Genomic DNA, 19,095 nt, shown 5'->3' with positions numbered 1-19,095 from the left:
TTCTTTCTCATTGCACCAAAAGCTCCAGACACCTAACTGCCTCCTACTGTTCCTCTTGAGTGGATCACATCCATCATATCACTTGGCCCCCAGGAATCTTATGCACCCTTGCCTTGCTAAATGGTTGAAGTACAGGCTGCTCCTTGCAACTGTTCTTTACCCTTTTCTTGCTAACTCAGGTGACTCTAGCCCATTGCCTGCTTTTAGATTGAGAAGCAGGGTCCAGTCTCCCCAAATTTCAAGCGACACAGATCAATCTCTGTCAAGAACTCTAAACTGCATTTCAGTCCCATGCAGCAATGAGAACTGCCATTCCACAGGGTTGGGACTCTTGAGTGATGCCAGTCTCTTATCTTGTGGATGTCCTACCCGTCTATGGGTATTTCCATTTGAAGCATTTGACAGAGAGCTTGGAAAGAAAGGGAAAGGGAAACCAAAAATGTCACTTTACTCCCTGTGAGTCTGACTGCTCTTTCCTCTTAAAGGTGCTCTTTAAGCAGTGTTTGAACTTTAGACTTCACTTAAGTAGGTTAGAGGTGGTGGTGGGGGTTAATAATTAGTTGTTGGACCAGTTCTACTCTCTTTATTGAATCCTCTATGGATGGGTCTAGCATCTCTCTTTAGGATGTGTGGTTATTTATAACCCATTGTTCTCAGTTTTGGGGCTTCAGCCAAAATTCTAAGTTCTAAGACAACAGGAAGAGTCCTATTCAAATTCCTGTTACATATATAATATAAAGGTGATTTCACATTTCTTATTCAGTACTTTGTAACTCTTTTTTTACTTATATCATGAGCATTTAATCATGTCATTACATTTCTTTGGAAATGAAATATTAATAGCTACATATTACATCACCTTATAAAAATGTTATATATATTTATATATTAAATATAAATATTATATATATTTAAAATCTCATCAATACTTTGTATTATAAACAACTACATCGAGAAATGAATGAGGTTTCTACTACATATAGTTTTATATCCTCTTTTCAATTTCTATTATATTTTGATCTTTCTTCATTTTTGAAGAAGTATGTAAAAATCTAACTTTTATTACTACAAAATAATATGTCTTAATTATAGAAAATTTAGAAGATATAGATTAGCAAAATTAAGTCACAATAATATTAACTTTTTGTTACCTATCCAATCTGAATCTTTCAAACAGGCTTTAGATAGAAATAAGATAACAATAGTATGAAGAACCAATTCTCACTAGCTCTGGAACACATCTGTCTTGTGTGAAGTTCTTTCCCATCCCCACTCTCTCGAGTTATTTATGGGCACTGCTCACATTAGAATGCTAATCAGCTTTACTTCTGCTGCTCATTCATCTATTGGTAGAAGCTGTACTGAGATGAGATGACCTGGGAGGCCCTTAGATCCAGAGCATCTAGTGGGTGGATGAAGTGTCAGCTGCCACACTCTAGTACCCAGAACCACTACTTTTCGCCCCTGGGAACTCAGTCCAGTTTGTTTTACAGAGTCCCTTCTCTCCTTAGGATTCTCTTCAGGGACCCCATAGCCCCTTCCTGAAATCTGGCCTTTGAGCTATTATCCTTCCACCTCCCAGAATCTGAGAGTTATGTCTTCTGTATACATGTGAAACTTAATTGTAGACACAATTCAAAATATACTTCTTCCCAGGGGGTGCTTCTGCCTTGTTGTAATTCATTAGAAGTTGTTAGGAAGGGAAATGACACTGGCAGTACTTGGTTACACACACACACACACACACACACACACACACACACACACACACACAAATTATGACACACATTTTATACTATAGGTGATATTTTATGTCATGTATTTTTCTGAATGTATTATTATGAAACGTTTTATATATTTAAATATTTTATTTGTATATGTTATGCCTACATGGTGGTTTTAAAGATGTGTCTAGAGAACCTCCACTCAAGAAGGAGAGCTTAATTACCCTCCCCTTGAATGTGGCCTGGACTTAGTGACTTGCTTCTTATGGTAGGACATTACTCCTAATATTAGATTAAAAAGACTACACATCCATCTAAAGTGCATGCTTTCTCTCTTTCTCTCTCTCTCTCTCTCTCTCTCTCTCTCTCTCTCTCTCTCTCTCTCTCTTCTCTCTCTTTCTACCTTTCTCTCTCCCCACTTTCCCTGGAGCAAGAAAGGTTTGTGCAGTTCTATGGAGAGGTCTACGTGGTGAGGAAATAAAGCCTCTTGCAACTCTCCTGAGCTTCCAAGAGCATCCTTCCATCCCAGTCAAATCTTCCAAGACTGCATTCCTGGTCAACAGCTTGACTGCAGCCTCATGAGAGACATTGAGTTAGAACCACCCAGCTAAGCTACTCCAAGATTCCTTATTCAAAGACACTGGGAGAGAATAAAAATGATTGCTGTTTTAAGTTGCTTTGATTTGGGGTAATTTGTTAAACAATAATAGACAAGTAACAGGATGGATAGATAGATATAGATAAAATAAATGATAGATAGAAATATGTTATAAAGGTGATAGAAATGCAAATCAACTTGCAACATGCTTTGCCACTCAGTATATCATGAGTACTTTGTATGTCATTACATTTTATCATATAATGTCATTTAAAAATGATGAGGTGCATTCTGTGGTATAAATATAATTTACTTGACCCCAACACCAAATTTTAGATACTTAATTAATTTCTAGTCATTCATAATTACCAATCTTGTGGTAAACTGTATAACTGTACAGTCAGGATACTCAACTGCGAGCAACACGTTCCTTTGATTAAAAAAAAAAAGGGGATTTTTAAAAAAGGTATTAGACCTAAAATTACTTCAAAATAAAAAAAGTTTAAAACTCTGAGAAACCAAATAAAACCAAACAAAAGACATGAGGAAATGGAAAAAGAATATACTATATGGCTCTAGGGAGTCTAAATAGCTATAAGAAACATCTAAACAATATCATAAAACTATCCAAAGAAGAAAATTAAGCTACGTCTGATCATCAGAATGAAATCCACTTCATTCTGATTCCATTCATGCAACACTCACTGGTCTTGCTGGCACCACCCTCACCATTGCCTCAGGAATTCTTCCTGTTTCAACTGCCAGGACTGCCAGGGAAGAGTCTTGGTCTCTGCTTCTTGCTGACACTGCCTCCTGAGTCTGGGTTGGGGAATGAGACCAATAGAGACTTTGTGAGAGGCACCTGTCCTCCAGGGAGAAGGGAAAAATGAGAAGTTGGCAATTTTAGTTTCTCTATGAGGATACAGGTTAGGGTCTCTTATGGAGAAGGGGGTTTAGATCCTGAGAAGTTAAAAAGAGGGCTGAACGTCCACTGAAAACCATGCTGGTATGTGCAACATCAATTTAAACTCTTCTTACAATAGTTATAAAAATGTATGCCTTTAATTTAATACAACTTATATTCATGTATCCACAATGCATTTACCTCCTCCCTAGCAGGAGAACAACACAAAGTCTCATTCATGACTGCTTTTGGCAAATCCACTTTTTTTCTGGTTGATTTATAATCCATGGTAATGCCATGGAGCAAATTGAAAAGTTAATCAGCACCAATATGCCCTATGCAAACTAGTGGGAGGAAAGAGTAGGAAAGAAGAGAGATGTTAATTAGACACATAAACACAGGAAAGGAAAAAACACAAGAAGTTTTGCAGTCCGCTTTTTGCAACTGTCATAAGACTGAAGATAGGAATTATGACTTTTATCTTCTATTACTCATTTCACATATTCTTTGTTTATAATTTAGCTAATTCCTCAAATGTTCAAGGTTCTTTACCTGATGTATTGTCCCAAACCTTCATTCTTAAGGAATCTAAGCCTTTGGTTGTTTTTCCTACTCAGATGTTGTGGCCTCCCATTGAATTTTATCAATAAACAAGTCAGGCTGGGTAGCACCCCAGGACGTTTTTGAGTTACACCAATATGTCTTACTTTCCTAATTGTGTAGCAGCAATTCTAATTCCTCTTGACAGTCAGAATCAATCTCAAAGTTCAACACTATAATCCCCTTCTTGCTTGTTTGTTTCATGGCGTGAAGAGGCTGAATTGGCCAAGTGGTACTATGAATTTACCAACTAATGATTCCATTGCTGTGTCTTCTGATATAAACATTCCTGCCTTGGTTACTGAAACAACCAAACCAACAACACCCAGAGTTTGATGGATGGAAAGCTACATTTTGTCGGTGCCTGCATTTTGTGCAGAGCTTTCGAAAAGCCAGGATTTTTTTTTTTTTTTTTCCTTTTCAGTCAACCGATCAGAGGCAGCTCTCTATGACACTTTAGGCAAGAATAGATGAAGAGATAGTAATGTGGCTCCAAACCTCACTTGTGTCTTCAGAAACTAATCAGGTTTAGTTCTATGTATCCATTTCCATTTAGGAATGCAGGCCTTTGGGGCACATCTGACTTTATAGACAAGTGGGTCAATAATTCAGTTCATACTATGACGTCGCAGGTCCCAGGGCTACATGTTGAGATGTAAACAGGCATCAGAAACAAGGATCTATTATTCAAAATAAGGACAGACGTTTGAGGAAGACTAATAGCTTTGATCACAAATCTTAAGGGTTTCTGCTGTGATTCTCCTATGGGTGCTGGCCACCAACTTAAGCATCGGATTTCATAAGTATAAGAGCAAAGTAGTTGTGTTCACTTGGGAAGCACATGTACTGGAAAAAAAATTGGAACTATACAGAGAATATTAGCGTGGCCCCTGTGCAAGGATGACACGCAAATTCGTGAAGCATTCCATTAAAAAAATAATAAAAAAAGAGCAAAGTAGAGGAGCTAGTTCCAATAGAGCTGTCAGCTGAAGCTTCTTTTCCTCTGGAATGTTACTGAAACTGCCACCCTTTGATGTCTCATCAATGTTCCGATGGCATACTCAAAAGCAGTTCTATTTTCTCTGCTAAAGCTAAAATGGCGCAAGTATTATGCCCTTTTGTAGCGGATACAATTATTATACCTTATCTTTCATTTTGTTTGGGAGAGCCAGTGTTACCCTGGGAACATCTTTTAGAGAAATTAAAATTAGACTTCTGTATTTTTGTGGTTTTATCTCCTCTACATTCTGGCAAATGTATATTTTATCTAGGGTTTCTACTATTTCTCATGAACCAGAATAATATCTGTAGGAGGGTGAGACATTCCACTTCTCTAAAGGGAATACAGTTTCTCTCTTATCAAAACTCATAAGGTGCGGAATTTCCCATCTATAGGAAGTCTTAGGAGAGTGACAAATGTCTACTACAATAATGAGTGATTCTGTTAGGTCTGAACTTGCAATCAAGGAGGATTAACAATATACTTATTGATTTCAATGAGGCTGAGCAATATAAGTACACTTAACAAGCAGACTCTTTAAAAAGACTATCAAGTAAGTGCATCATTTAAACACAAAACTCAGTGTACTTCTAGTCACCTTTACCATATCCTATGCTTCAAAATTTTTAGTTGCTTTGATGTGGAAAACTGAATGGGCAGATTCAAACTTTCTGAACAACGTTAGGCTCCTGTGGTTATTGGTTCAGAGGAGATATGGATAAGGGGGTTTAGACCAGGGTGGACAAGGGACACTAAACCAATCATGCTTTTGATTCATCACTTATTAATGACAGAATAGTGTGATCAATTTCCTGTCTGTGCAGAGGTAAGGAAATAGTACCAGACTTGTCACTTTTTCCATCCTTTATTAAAAATTCCCTGCCTACTTTTATGGGTATATTCAACAAGTCCTCCATCCCTTTTCTTGTTTGCCCAACCCAGTCATTTGGAGTTTCTTTGTCCCTCTTCATACACATTTCCCTGCAGACATTCCAAAGGTATTTACATAAGCATAGATGTTAATGATTAACAAATAATACTCATGGAATGCCATATTTAAAACACTTTAAATTCCAAATAAGTTCAAATATTACTACAGGATACAGGTATTTCAAGGTATGAGGACTATCAATAGGTGAGTATTAGATCACATTATACTATACTTATAGATATGTACTTGCACTTGTTTATGATAATTTCAAGATTAATTCCTATAAGTGAAATTGCTGGGCCAAAGGGGCTACATATTCATAAGGGACTGGAACAAACTTGTCCCCAAGAAAAAACTGAACTTATAACTCTACAAATAGTATACAGAGAGCTTATTTCTTCACACATTTGCTAACCTTAGAGAATACAAATAAACACAATCATTGACAAATTTGCCAGGTAATAGATATTATCTTCTTTTTGTAAATGTACACATTACATATTTTTATAGATTTCTAATATTTTTTCCATTTATTAAATTGAAGTTTTCATCTTATTGATTTCTAAGGACTTTTTGTATATTAAGCATGTACTTGTCATTTATGTTTAAAATATTTTCTCAGGTTTTTACCATAGTTCTAGTTAGAAGGAATATGTTTAAATATACGTGTGATAAATATGTCAATATTTTCCTAAGTAATTTTTTGCATGGATGCAGTGATGGCATGTCTAGAAAGTCTTTCTCTATGCTAGATTTATATAAATGTTTCCCTATAATTTTTTGTAAAACATTTTGTTTCATTATTTTAATATAAATCTTTATTCAATCGGTAATGTATTCTGTGGTATATCTTGGGTAGTGATCCAAAATTTTCTCCCTGAATGATAAGTTGATTTTCCTGAGTCATTTATTAAATAAATTGTCCTTTCTCCTCTGCTTTAAAACACTATTTCAATGCATACCGAATTCTTAAGTATACTAGTACTCTGCTTGTTTGTGGACACATTGTCTTCTTCCCATTGTTCGGGCTGATTCTGTGCCTCTACAGTGTTTTGATTATTGAAGATTTTTAAACATTTTATACATTATATTCAGTTCTTAATTTGACTTTGTTATTTGGTTGCTGAGAACATATTGTTTTCAAACAATGTTATTTTCTAAAATAACTCAATTTGTCAAAAATATTTAATCTGAAACTTTATTAGTAAGGATATTGCTATAAAGTTGTTTTAAATTGGCATTATATTCTTATTTTAAATAATTATTCATTGCATTTATGAGATGTGATCGAAAAATACGGTGAATTTTTACATAAAATATTTATTACAGTAAAAGACACATTGCTGTTAATCCCCCTCAAAACACTCCCCCTTACTTCAAACACACTTATCCCACCATTCTGGCCACTTTCTGAAGCAGTTCTGGAAGTCATCTTTCATGAGTGTCTTTACTTCATACTCCATCATGACAATGCTCCGTGTCACACATCGCTTCTGGTACGGCAATATCTGTCGAATAAAAACATTACTGTGTGTCCTCATCCACCTTATTTACTGGATCTGGTACTGTGTGACTTCTGGCTCTTCCCCAAAGTCAAAATGACCATAAAAATAAACATTTTGAATCGATTCAGGACATAGAGGCAGCCATGACAGCGCAACTAAAGACACTCATGAAAGAGAACTTCCAGAACAGCTTCAAAAAGTGTCAAGAACGATAGGATGAGTGTGTTCGAAGAGAGGGTGAGTATTTTGAGGGGGATTAATGGCAATGTGTCTTTTACTGTGATAAACTTTTTTTATTTAAATATTCACCGTGTTTTGTGATCATACATCATATATTCATCTCCATAACTATATTATCAAGTTATTTAGTTTTAACAGTGTTTAATTGGTTTCAAGGCACTATCTTCCCCTAATATGTAACATATTATATGTCCTAGAGGTCCTTGTTTTGATTCCCTTTTTGGTGGGTTCAAATTGGACTTAAAATACTTTGTTTTCCAAAGGGTACATCAGTAACATCTTTTATTGGTTCATACAGAGGCACACACATGAACATAAACACACATAAATGTGTATGTGTGTATACACAAGGCATAGAGAGTGCCAAAAAATGTATACATATTTTTAAAAAGGAAAAACTATTAAAATCATAATATTCAATATATACCGATAACAAAAGATGAATACAAGTCACGTTTGACTTCTGCAATTACAAAAGGTGCTCAAAGTGGTTACCATCAGCATCCAGACACTTCAGATTATGGCAAACTACTACTTGAGAAACGTTGACGAAAGTGTCCACTTGCATACATTTTTTTGGCACCCCCAGTATATAACCACCTTTTATGACTAGTACACAAGTCCATATTTTAGCTGGGTATAAATTTTTGGTGAGATTTTTTTTTTTTTCCTTGAAAATATCCTTAGAAGTCACTTTTTAGTATAATTCTTAATTTTCATTCATTATTCAGATGGCTTTAGAATACTGTTTTATTTTATCCTGGAGGACTGTGTTTTGTATTTGCTCCATTACATATCTTAAATTATCATTTTGTTATTCTCATATAAAATGACTATTTTGACACATAAAGATTTATTAATTATCCTATTGTCTTCAACATTTTGTGTCCCTCAGTATACAGCTGAGATTTTCCTTTTTTTATTTTTTTATGTAGCATACGTTTTTTCTGCCTGTATACTCATTCTTTGTCTTTGTAATTCAAATTTTTTTTAAGCGAGTTTAGGTAATTGGCATATTTTCAGTAAAATTTCCTGCAACATGTAGAGCAAAAGCAGTATGCTTGCCCTGCGGTTTGAAAAGGTTTTCTATGATTATGTTCTTGATTTTTTCTTCTGCTTCAATGTTTTATTTTTTTCTTGGAATTATTGTTTTGGATTCACTGCATGGTGGGTTATCCTTTTGGTTGGCACATGTCAACGTCACTGTCACTATATTCTTCATTATACTCTATACTGATTTTAATATGAATTTTAATTCTACAGAAATGTTAATTTTCTCACATTATTTCCTTATTTTATTCAATTCAAGGCATATCCCTGGACCTTGTCTCTATTCTGCATTCAGTCGTGCTCAGTTTGATTTCAGTTTGATGTCATAGCATTCTATTTGTTTGTCTAATAGAATGCATGCTTTCAGGATATTTTTGATTAACATGAAATTATGCCTTCTTATAACTGAAGTCTTCTGTACTTTGAGGATATCTTCTCCAGAATCTCTTCAAATTTCCTATTATTACTAATTTGTAGCTACTCATTTTTGAATAATCCGAGCCCAAAGTTTGTCATGAACCCACTTAACTAACCATGTTTAGATGCCTCTTGTTAAATCTTAAACTAATATCCAGGTGATGTGCACAACTATAAGACTGATTTTGGAGGGCGATGGGAATTCATGTAGCATCAACTCTATTGGACTGGAGAAGAAGCTCTTACACCTTTGGCCAAGCTTGTGGAAGGTAAGAGTTTCCTGAATAACTTGAGGCATTATGTATTTCTTCCTCTGTTAGAAACAGTGCATTTAATACTGCATTGCCCTGAACTGCTCTGAGAGTTGTCATTGTTTCTGCCCTCCTAGTTCTGACTTCATGTCCCAATGTACCATCACCCCTTCACTTTAATAAATCTGACAACTGTTGCGACATGACTGAAATTGCTGTTTATGAATAGAAGAAAAGCAGGAAGGACAAGTATGGAAGAGAAGTGAGAAGAAGGCGGAGTATTCTCTTGAGTGCTAGTAAAGAAAATTGATGTGAATATTGATTAATATTCGAACTACTACTGCTGCAATTTTGCATCTCTTTCTAGGACATCAGTACAAAGATGGTGTTCTCAGAAGAGAGAACATGTGCATAGCACAAGAGGTGGGACAGACCATCATGGGCCTGGGGACTGTATGTAGGTGGTATAAATGGACTGTATAGAGAAAAGGATGGGAAAATATGAGGCTGAGGAAGAGATCAGGGGATTCCTCACTATATCCACCCGCCTGTACAGTTTAACTGATTCTGAAGGAACCAGGGAAATGTTTAAAGCAGGGGTGTGACATGGTGGGACAGAAAGATCTCTTTGGAAATAATTATTGGGAGCAGGAGGAGACTCCTAAAGGGGAGAGCACATAAGAAGTCATTGCAATCATCCAGGCAAGAAAAGGTAACAGCCTGGAGGGAAAATAAAAAGACTTGTATCAGGAACAGTGGGCAAGGGACAGGGAGGAATCTAGGATGATTTTTATGCATTTGGTTAAGGTTACAGTGTCAATGAGTGTGACATTCACTGAAATAAATTGGTTTGTTGGGATTGCAATACGAAGTGATAATTAGTTCAATTTTGGAATTTCATGAGTGAAAATATAGACAATTTTCAGCACAGGCAAATGATCACTTTAACTTTAGTGGAACAACAACAACAACAAAATGTTTCAGAGGATAAAATAAGCTAAAATTTTAATATGCATGTACTGCCTATTTTAATTTGGATTGTGGTATGTTGTTAAAATCAATGAAAGGGGAGAAATTAATCAGCAAGATCGGTATTTAAGTCGGGGTTGAGTTGGCAGCATGGGGGGAGTGGGAAGGAGCTTAGCTTTGGAAGACAGGAAATTAATATCCTTGAACGGATTTTAGTCATTAACAGTAGGATTTGGGACAAGGCACTTAGTCATTTGGCTCCTCAGTTCCCTATTTGTAAAAGATAGATAATATCATCTTTCAAATTATTTCACAGAGTCTTAAGATTTTAACCAGATAGTTGATATGAAATTGCTTCCATATGCTGGTTTCATATCTGGAATGATGAGAAACAAAATATTAGATGTTTGTTGGAATCAGCACTAGGGCACAAATTTTCTGCTGGACAACCCCAGTACGTAAATACGACTAGCCTTTGGCACATTTTAATGCCATCTTTGACAAAAGAATATAAGTAATTCATTTTTTTAAACATAACAGTTTAGAGACTAGAACATTGCAAATGTAAATTCTGACACATTATAAATAAAATAAAGCTAAATGACATTACTTAGTGCCAGAGAGGATATTTTTTGTGATCAATTTTTTAATTAGCATTTTCCTATATTAAAAATACAAGAAGAGAGAAAAGAAAATAGTTTTGCATTCAATATTAATATAATTTTCAACTTCTGGCTATGACTACATCATAAATATCATAGCCAAACTTCTTACAGAACTAAATACAGAGTGTTTCATATTCTTTCAAACAAGTTCACATAATTAAGAAAGTGTTTTTCAAATGAAATAGAATTATCTCGTTTACTCTGCTGTATTTACATATGTCTTTCATGAAGAGCTATTTGGCAGTAAATCTAGCTGTTCTTTAAATAAGCATACTAAAATACTTCTTCAGAGTCTAAAGTTCTGCTAAGAGGGAAAAAAAAAATCCACACCAATTTTGCCTCTGAAAAGATATTATCACTGCTCTTTTTGTTGGTCTAGAGACAAAATATTGGAGAAAATGGAATTTTACCAAAAACAAGCTATGAATACACTTCCACAGAATCTTATCCTACAGGTTTTTCCCCCCCTAAACCAATAAAAACTAACGGATTAGAAAAACAACAACAACAAAAAACCCCCTACCTATTTGCCTCAAAGTATTTTGGAATAAAGACACTGATCATTGCTTACCTAGTGGCAATCCTGGGTAAATTCCCCTCGGGTAGAAGTCCAAATGAAAGACTTAAACATGGTAAATTGTGTTTGTCACAGGAAGCTCTACAGATTCAAAACTCAAAACAAGCTGGCTCCACATCTGATTGGTGGGTATTATTAGCTACTGTCCATTCAGTACCCTAATTTGGGTGGGTTTCATTACCAAGTTTAAATTTTTGGGTGTTACAATCTTACAGAGATTCTATTTTAACTTTGTTGGTACAAAATGGAAGATATTTTAACAGTTGAATGGTTTTGCGAATAACAACTTTCCAGCTTGTGCCTGAGTGTCAAGTGCATTCCTGTTGACACCAGATTAGTCTAGTTGGTTCCAAGCCAGTCTCTGCAGTCAAGCTGCTCGGGTTTGAATGCTGGTGTGCCCACTGAATAACTATGCGACGTGAAACACGGTGCCTTCCTTCTCTGTGCCTTAGTTTCCCTAATATAAAATGGGGACAATAATAGCAGCTATCTCATATTTGTTGAGAGCATTCTATGAGTAAATATATAAAGGATTTAGAATGTTTCCTGACGCATAGGAAGTATTCGGTAGTTATAATCTATCATTACTGTTATCAGCTCAGAAAATTGCTAATACAACATGAAGCTGACAAACAATGACAAGGGGAAGCCTTGGCTCTTTGGATGGTGCCCTGGACATTGCAGGGACTTGGGGAAGGAACATGCCACTGCCGTGGGCTCTAACTCAGGGTGCCTTTCCACCTGATTGCTTGGGATCAATCTTGGACAACCAATAGGAGGAGAAGTACATTGCTACCCCTCTAAATGATGGTGAGTTAACCAGAACCTTCAGTTCTTTTCTTATTGGTAACACTCATTTCCAAATAACTCCCTCCTCTTCCCCTCCCTGCCCCCGCAAACTTGAAAAACCCACATGCCTCACTCGAGAAATACATGTGCCAAGTTTGAAATTTTAAAATTCAAATTCTTTTAAATTTTTTTTTTTTTGCATACACATAAATTCTGGCAAATTTCAATGCTGGTAGAAAAAAACACATTTTGCTTGTTGGAATGCTATTATCACTCCAAACGATTGAACAGATTTCTGCCGCCTTTCTAAATGTAATTCATTTCTGAGAGAACAATAAAGATGAAGAATTTCTTCCTCAAGGGTCACGCTGGGGGAAGTTTAAAAAATACTGAGTTTGTGCACATACAGAAAAAGCTTTCTCTCATCCATAACTGGTTAATTTATATACTCTTCTTTTCAAAACTCCCAATGAGACAACATAGCCTTGACAATATGAAAAATGAGTTTTCACTGCAACCTATAATTCTCACATAACCCAATATGATGGATAATTTTATGTGTCCAGTTGGGTAGTCTATATTACCCACTTTTTCAATCACATACTAATCTGGGCGTTGTGGTCAAGTTCTTATGTAGACGTGGCTAATATTTGCAATCAGTTGACTTTAAGTGAAGGAGACTATCCTTAATAATGTGGGTAGGCCTCATCCAACTGGTTGAAAAGCCTAAGAGCACAACTGAGGTTTCTCTGAAGAAGAAATTCCACGTGGTGTCTGCTGTGCTAGCTCCTGCTCAAGAGTTTCCAGCTGGTAGGCCAGCCCTACAAATTTCGAATTTTGTCCAACCAGACCCTACAATCTCATAAGACAATTCCTTGAAATAAATCATCTACATGTATGATTTATTATACATAATTGTGATTTATGAAAACATATATGTATATATACTTTCAATCACTGGTTCTATCTCTCTGATAAACATTTCATCTCAATTGTGATATAAAATGCATAGTACAAACTTCACTAGTCTAAGACTTTTTACTTGAACTATAGTGTTACTTATTTTCAGAAGAATTTAAGCATCTGACACAGTTGGGTTTTAATTCTTATTGAAATATCACACACACACACACACACACACACACACACACACAGAACACATATCGAATTGAACACACCTTTGTGTGTAACCAACACCCAGAACAAGATACAACACAATCTGCACCCCGGAAGTCCCTCGGTGCTCCTGGTCATCCTGCCAAACCTCACTCCCCTTCAAGAGTAACCCTGAATTTACTTCAGGCGTCAGATTTTAAGTATGGTTAAATAAATGTCATTTAAGGATAGATGTCATTACCTTGAAACCTTGAGTGAAGTCTTGAAGCAAAGAGACAATCTCGTTACTCAGAGGTTGCTATCTGTTAGGGCTCACTAAAATGTAGAGCAAATGATGAGTTTTTCTTACTATTTTTAAGTCTTAGTTGCTAGACAGTTTTTTAAGTGTTTATTTTAAATTCTACTCCAATTCATAGTTAAAGAAAGCTAGGTCTATAGAGCGTTTAGCAGGCAGATTTCTGGCCTCACATTATTTAATCATTAATTCCAAAACTTAATTCCATAAAATGGAAGTTCACGTTTCATTTCAAACTTCAAATCAGTGGTGTAGAGGCTTTACTGAATGAATATGCCAGCTTTTCCATAGAGACACACAGATCAGTTCCTTTGCGGAGAAAGGAACTTTCTATGATATACACTAAGAAAATGTCCCCATTGTTGACATTCACAAGATCTATGACTGGTAGCACTTTATGAATTTCTGCAGCTCCCCTAGGCTTCTGCAGCTGTTCCCCAGTATCGCATATGCAGTCAATCCATTATTCCTCACTCACAGTAATTCCAACTTGATGTACATTTTAAAATCGTACACCGGAAATTTATGTAACTTTACCAACAATTGTCACCCCAATAAACTTTAATAAAAAAATAATTCAATAAATATCTGAAGATTATTGGTGTACCAAATGTCACTTTAGCACTTGCATGACAAGAACGCTACCTCAGTGTAGGAAATAGGACTGGCTCCCATACACAGGAAGGTGTGTAGAAAGATGGAGCCTCAGGAAACGACGCTAGGAAAGGCCTCCAGCATTCCTGTGTACACGCCCTTGTGTGCTGCCTCCCCTGGCCAGACCGCCCAGGCACCTGTTAGAGCGTCCCCTCACTTAGTCACTTTGAGCAATCAAGCCTATGCATCCCTTGGTGGGCATTATGCATATCTAAATATACACCACTCCCCAACGCCTTAGATTATAAAATATTCCATGGTATTTGACTTATTGCCGGAAAAAAAAGAAAAAAAAAAGAAGAAAAGGATTAGGAGTATGGGAAGCCCTTGTTAAAAAGCTTGGCCATTCTAGATCTCAGTGTGGTGATGAGAACAAAATCAGATTAACCTGGCTGGTAAGGTCTTCCATATGATAAAATGTACGTATTTATATCAAAATTATATAGGTATACATCTTTTCTCCACTAATACACCACAGATTTCTTAAGAAAAGGTATTTTCCCAATAAAGCTTGGCATTGCCGCTGTAAGGCGTAGGGCAGCTGCTCTATCAACATTAGTTCCATGAACTAACAATAATAACTATCATTTAGTTTTTAGTAGTAACAAATTAAAATTAGAGCAAATTATGCAGTTTTGAGGATGAATACTGTTTATTCTCCAAAAGAGATTTTGATTCCCTGACCACTGTCTAATCTTTTAAAGCAAGAATAAGCAAAAGAAATCTAAATAAAGCCTTGCTATGTCAACACCTGGAATGCTGACCGTTATTCTGGTTATTTCATTTTAAGAAACAGATTATCAACAGAAATAACCAAGGACATTGATGGGTTTCCTTATAGAAAAAGAATAAGGATATCATGAAACAACTGTGACAAGGACGTGAGCAATTCCCACAAAATTCTTGATCTCACTTCTTCCTTCAGTTATGAACTATCAATAGCTACACTCCAAGGTTATTCGTTCTACTTCTAACTTCTCTTTTCCATTCTCCATCAAATCCTCCTCAATCTATCTTTTGCCTGCCCCAAATCTGCTCTCTAGGGACCATCTCAGGCCTTTTATTACTTGTCTTCCCTACCATTCGAGAAAACTGATCACTCGCTCCTTTTGGAAGTTCTTGGCTTAGCTTCTAGAACACACTCTTTCAGGACATGGCCCTCTGTTTCTCCTTTTCAGCGGTTTGTACTGCTTCCTCCCCAGACACCTTACTGTTGGAGAGCTCGGGGTTCACTTCTTGCCTCTTCTCCGCTCAGCGTGTATTCACCTTCTTGATCATCTGCTTGGTCTCATTGCCCACATTACCTTCTGTATGTTGATGACCCTCAAATTTATAATCTCGGGCTCCCCTCTCCCAAGGTTCCCAGTTTCAGCTGCTTAGTCAATGTTTTATATGAGTATCTACTAGGCATGGCAATGTAAACATGTTCAAATTGAATTCGGTCTTCTCCCAAACCTTCCCTGATCTTTCACCGCAAAATTGCTTGTCATCTATTCATCCTTATCTCAGATTCAGGCCCAAACCTCATCTTTCGTTCCTCTCTCATACTCTACGTCCAATCTATTAGCAAATCCTAGAGGCTCTATCTTAAAAATGTTTTCAGAACTGAACCCTCTCTCCCTACTTCCACTACTCACCAGAATCTCTCACTTAGATTATTGAATTTGTCTCCGAACAAGGGTTCTCTGCTTCACTCTGATATTTACTACAGTCTTTTCTCAATGCAACAGCCAGAGTGAATCAGTTAGAAAATTGTCAGATCATGTTACTCCTCTGCTAAAAACCCTCCATTAGGTTTCTCACACACTCAGAGCCAAACCTGAAGTACTTAGATTAGCCTGCAAGGGCCAACATGATCTGGCAACCTCATTTCTTCATATTCTTTTTTTTTTTCTCCCTGTAGTCACACCAACCTTGTTGTGTGCTCAAGACTGTTGCACTTGCTGCTTCCTCTGCTTGGAACACTCTTCCCCCAGATCTCACTCCCTCACTTCCATAAAATGAGTTTCTCAGAGAGCTGTTCCTACTTTCTCATATCTGAAATCACAACCACCTCCACATTCCTCGTCTCACATGCCTGCTTAATGTTTTCCAAAGTTCTTATAAACATGTGGCAGACTATATACTTTGCTTATTTAAGACTCAGAATGCAAGTTCCAAGAAGGCAGGAAATACTCTTTTGTTACTGTTGTTTTTCTCTGATCAATCCCCATCATCTAGAATTTTAAGTATTTAAATTATTTGTTGAATGATTGTGTCTCTTCCCTTGTCTTTTTTCTCATCTTCTCTTCCCTCTCCTCTTTTCCCCTCCCCTCTCTTCCTCTCCTTTCCCTTCCTCTCTTCTTTTTAATTTCCTTTCCTTATCTGTATTCTCTTCTCTACCAAGATTTATTATTTTGATGATTTCCACAGTTCCATGGCTTTCGTTACCATAAGAAGCATAATGCCAAACTTGTTTAATAACTATTGCACTATAAAATATATTCAGAGACATCTGTTCCTATTGAGAAAAGGAGCTAGGCAACATAGAAATAAAATAATTAAATAATTGGTAATTACCATATGGGACTTATTCCTACTACCAACAACTTCACACAGTTTCTCAACATTTTTGCTCAGATTACTAGAATAGATGCTTACTTGTTATCTGTAACTTATGTGTGAATATCACCAACCTTTTCTTTACATAATTGCCAACGTAATCATAGCACGCACATTTAAATATGTTTCACTGGTTTCCTCTAAAGGAGAATGCTAAAAGTGATGATGACGATACAGGTGTAGAATCAAGTATTTTGAAACTGGAATGAGATTTGTTCTTCCCCTCAAAGCCAACTATGTATTTTCTATATGAATTAAGCATGTCAAAGAGATATTCTGAAGAATGCCTGCATATGTGCACATAATATTTCCATTGCTCGAAAGATACTTCTTAGTTGAATCAAAAGGTCAATATTGCCATTACAACCTTTCAACATTCCATTCTTTTAAAGAAAGTAGAAATAAAACTGAAACCTATCCTAAGGACCACGATGTATTCCTGTAACTCGGTGGACTTCCTCATCATTATGCTCCAGTTCTGGCTTGGTCAGCTTCTTTGCTAAGAAAGTCATCCATGAAACCCATTTTAGATTGATTCATTTCTTTAAGTCACACAGTATTTAATGGTGCAGAACAGGTATGTTTCCTTGCAGAAAACACAAAAGTAGAAGTGTTTCCCAGATCTTTCTCTACTTGAGTGACATTTTTCATTGGCCCAAACTTCTTTGGCTAATTGATTCTCTAAACAAGACCTCAGCCAACCTTCAGAGCAGCTGTTTCTGGAATAATGAAGACTGGCAAGTGAGGGAGTAACTGTGGCTTTAACAGGCATGCATTTGCTTTCCACCACATTCTAAATTGCCTTCTCTGAAAAGGTTGCTTTGGATGACCAAATGTATCTTGTTTTCTCTCGGTTTTAAAAAGAAAAAAAAAAAAAGAAATAAAATACAGCCCTATTTTTCAGACCATGATAACACAAAGCAGTCACTGGAAAAATTGGCAAGAGGGAGTCAAGGTCCTAATAGGCTGGCCACTGTGACTGGGGATATTTTTCTGAGAAACCCAGTAATGCCTGTTTCAATTTGGAATAGATTCCTTTCCCCCAGTGGCACTCCAGAAGCCTTGCTGTCTGTTTCAATTACAGATCCCCAGTCTTCTCATTGCAGACTCAGGGCTAGAACTGACTTCTGGCAATTTATGATCAAACCTAAAGCATTTAGCTGGTGAATTGTACCATTTGTTAAACATGTAAAAATCTCTGACACTTGGGGCTGAAATTAAAATATCATTTAGTAAATGAGTGTGTTAATAGCCAGGGAATCTCATAAGAGAGATAACGGGTATCGTACTTAAAATCCTAGAATTTCAGAACTGGAAGGGAATTTAGTGATCATTTCCTCTAACCCTTAATTTTACATGGGAGGAAACTGAGGCCAAGGGGGATTAAGTACTTGGCTTAAGGTCATATCCTGCTTAAACAGAAGATCAGTTGCCTGATTTTCTCAAGTGCCTATTTCATGACCCATGATTCTCTGTGCTTTCGCAAAAGAACAAAATTGGAAGCCAAACCTAAGGTCTTAGGTGCTTATTTTCTTTCCTTGATGGTTCTCTTTTCACTAGTGGACATGGCAAGGTGGGTCTGGGGTAGGGGACAATTGTGTGAGTTGAAAGGCATCCGAGACAATATTCCTTAACTTCACTGCATTTAGGGGTGTTACTGTTGCAGGTGGAACGAAACAGATAAAATGATGTTTTCTGGAAACAATTATAAACAGTTAAGAACCTTTGGGGTCTGTCTAATAGTGGAAGGCATGAGAGTTTTTTGGTCAGTGTACTTAGACACAATGGATCACTATAAAGAGATCCTGGGTATGTCATGATATCCTGGATTTTCAGTTATTTTTTTTGTTAAAGGACAATTACTATCAGGAAACATGAGTCTGCAAAACAAACTTAGGAGGTCCTTTGGAAAAACCATGTAGACCACATTTTTTAGAATTAAGTCATTCATGATCCGTGGCTGGAGATGCTGGAGTTTCGTAGACCAACTTGATAGGAAGTGAGAAGAAGAATATTTTTGTAGTCTTATACCTTTAGAGTTGTTAGATGCAGAATCAAGCTATTAAAATAGGCCCTGTGAAGAATGGATGCCCCCCAAACTGCTACAGTATGCTAGCTAGGGTCTTGGGGATCCTAGAAATATATTAGGATTTGAGTTTCTCTATAGTTGGCAGTGAGGCTGGTCTGCACTAGGATGGCAGGTTGCCTC

The 19,095-nt window shown here is 36.6% G+C and overlaps 1 non-coding gene across 1 annotated transcript; it reads left to right on the top strand.

Moving 5' to 3' along the window:
• The first annotated feature begins 4,650 nt into the window (after nt 1-4,650).
• Nucleotides 4,651-4,761, top strand: LOC141573032 (U6 spliceosomal RNA). The gene has a single exon (XR_012498616.2). It is a non-coding gene; the product is annotated as a U6 spliceosomal RNA (small nuclear RNA).
• Nucleotides 4,762-19,095: the final 14,334 nt, after the last annotated feature.

Source organism: Rhinolophus sinicus, chromosome 15 (genome assembly GCF_057876585.1).
Source record: "Rhinolophus sinicus isolate RSI-liver-muscle chromosome 15, RSI-T2T, whole genome shotgun sequence".
Taxonomy (NCBI): domain Eukaryota; kingdom Metazoa; phylum Chordata; class Mammalia; order Chiroptera; family Rhinolophidae; genus Rhinolophus; species Rhinolophus sinicus.
The sequence above is the reverse complement of the archived record's forward strand: the minus strand, read 5'-3'. Positions and strand labels throughout refer to the sequence as shown.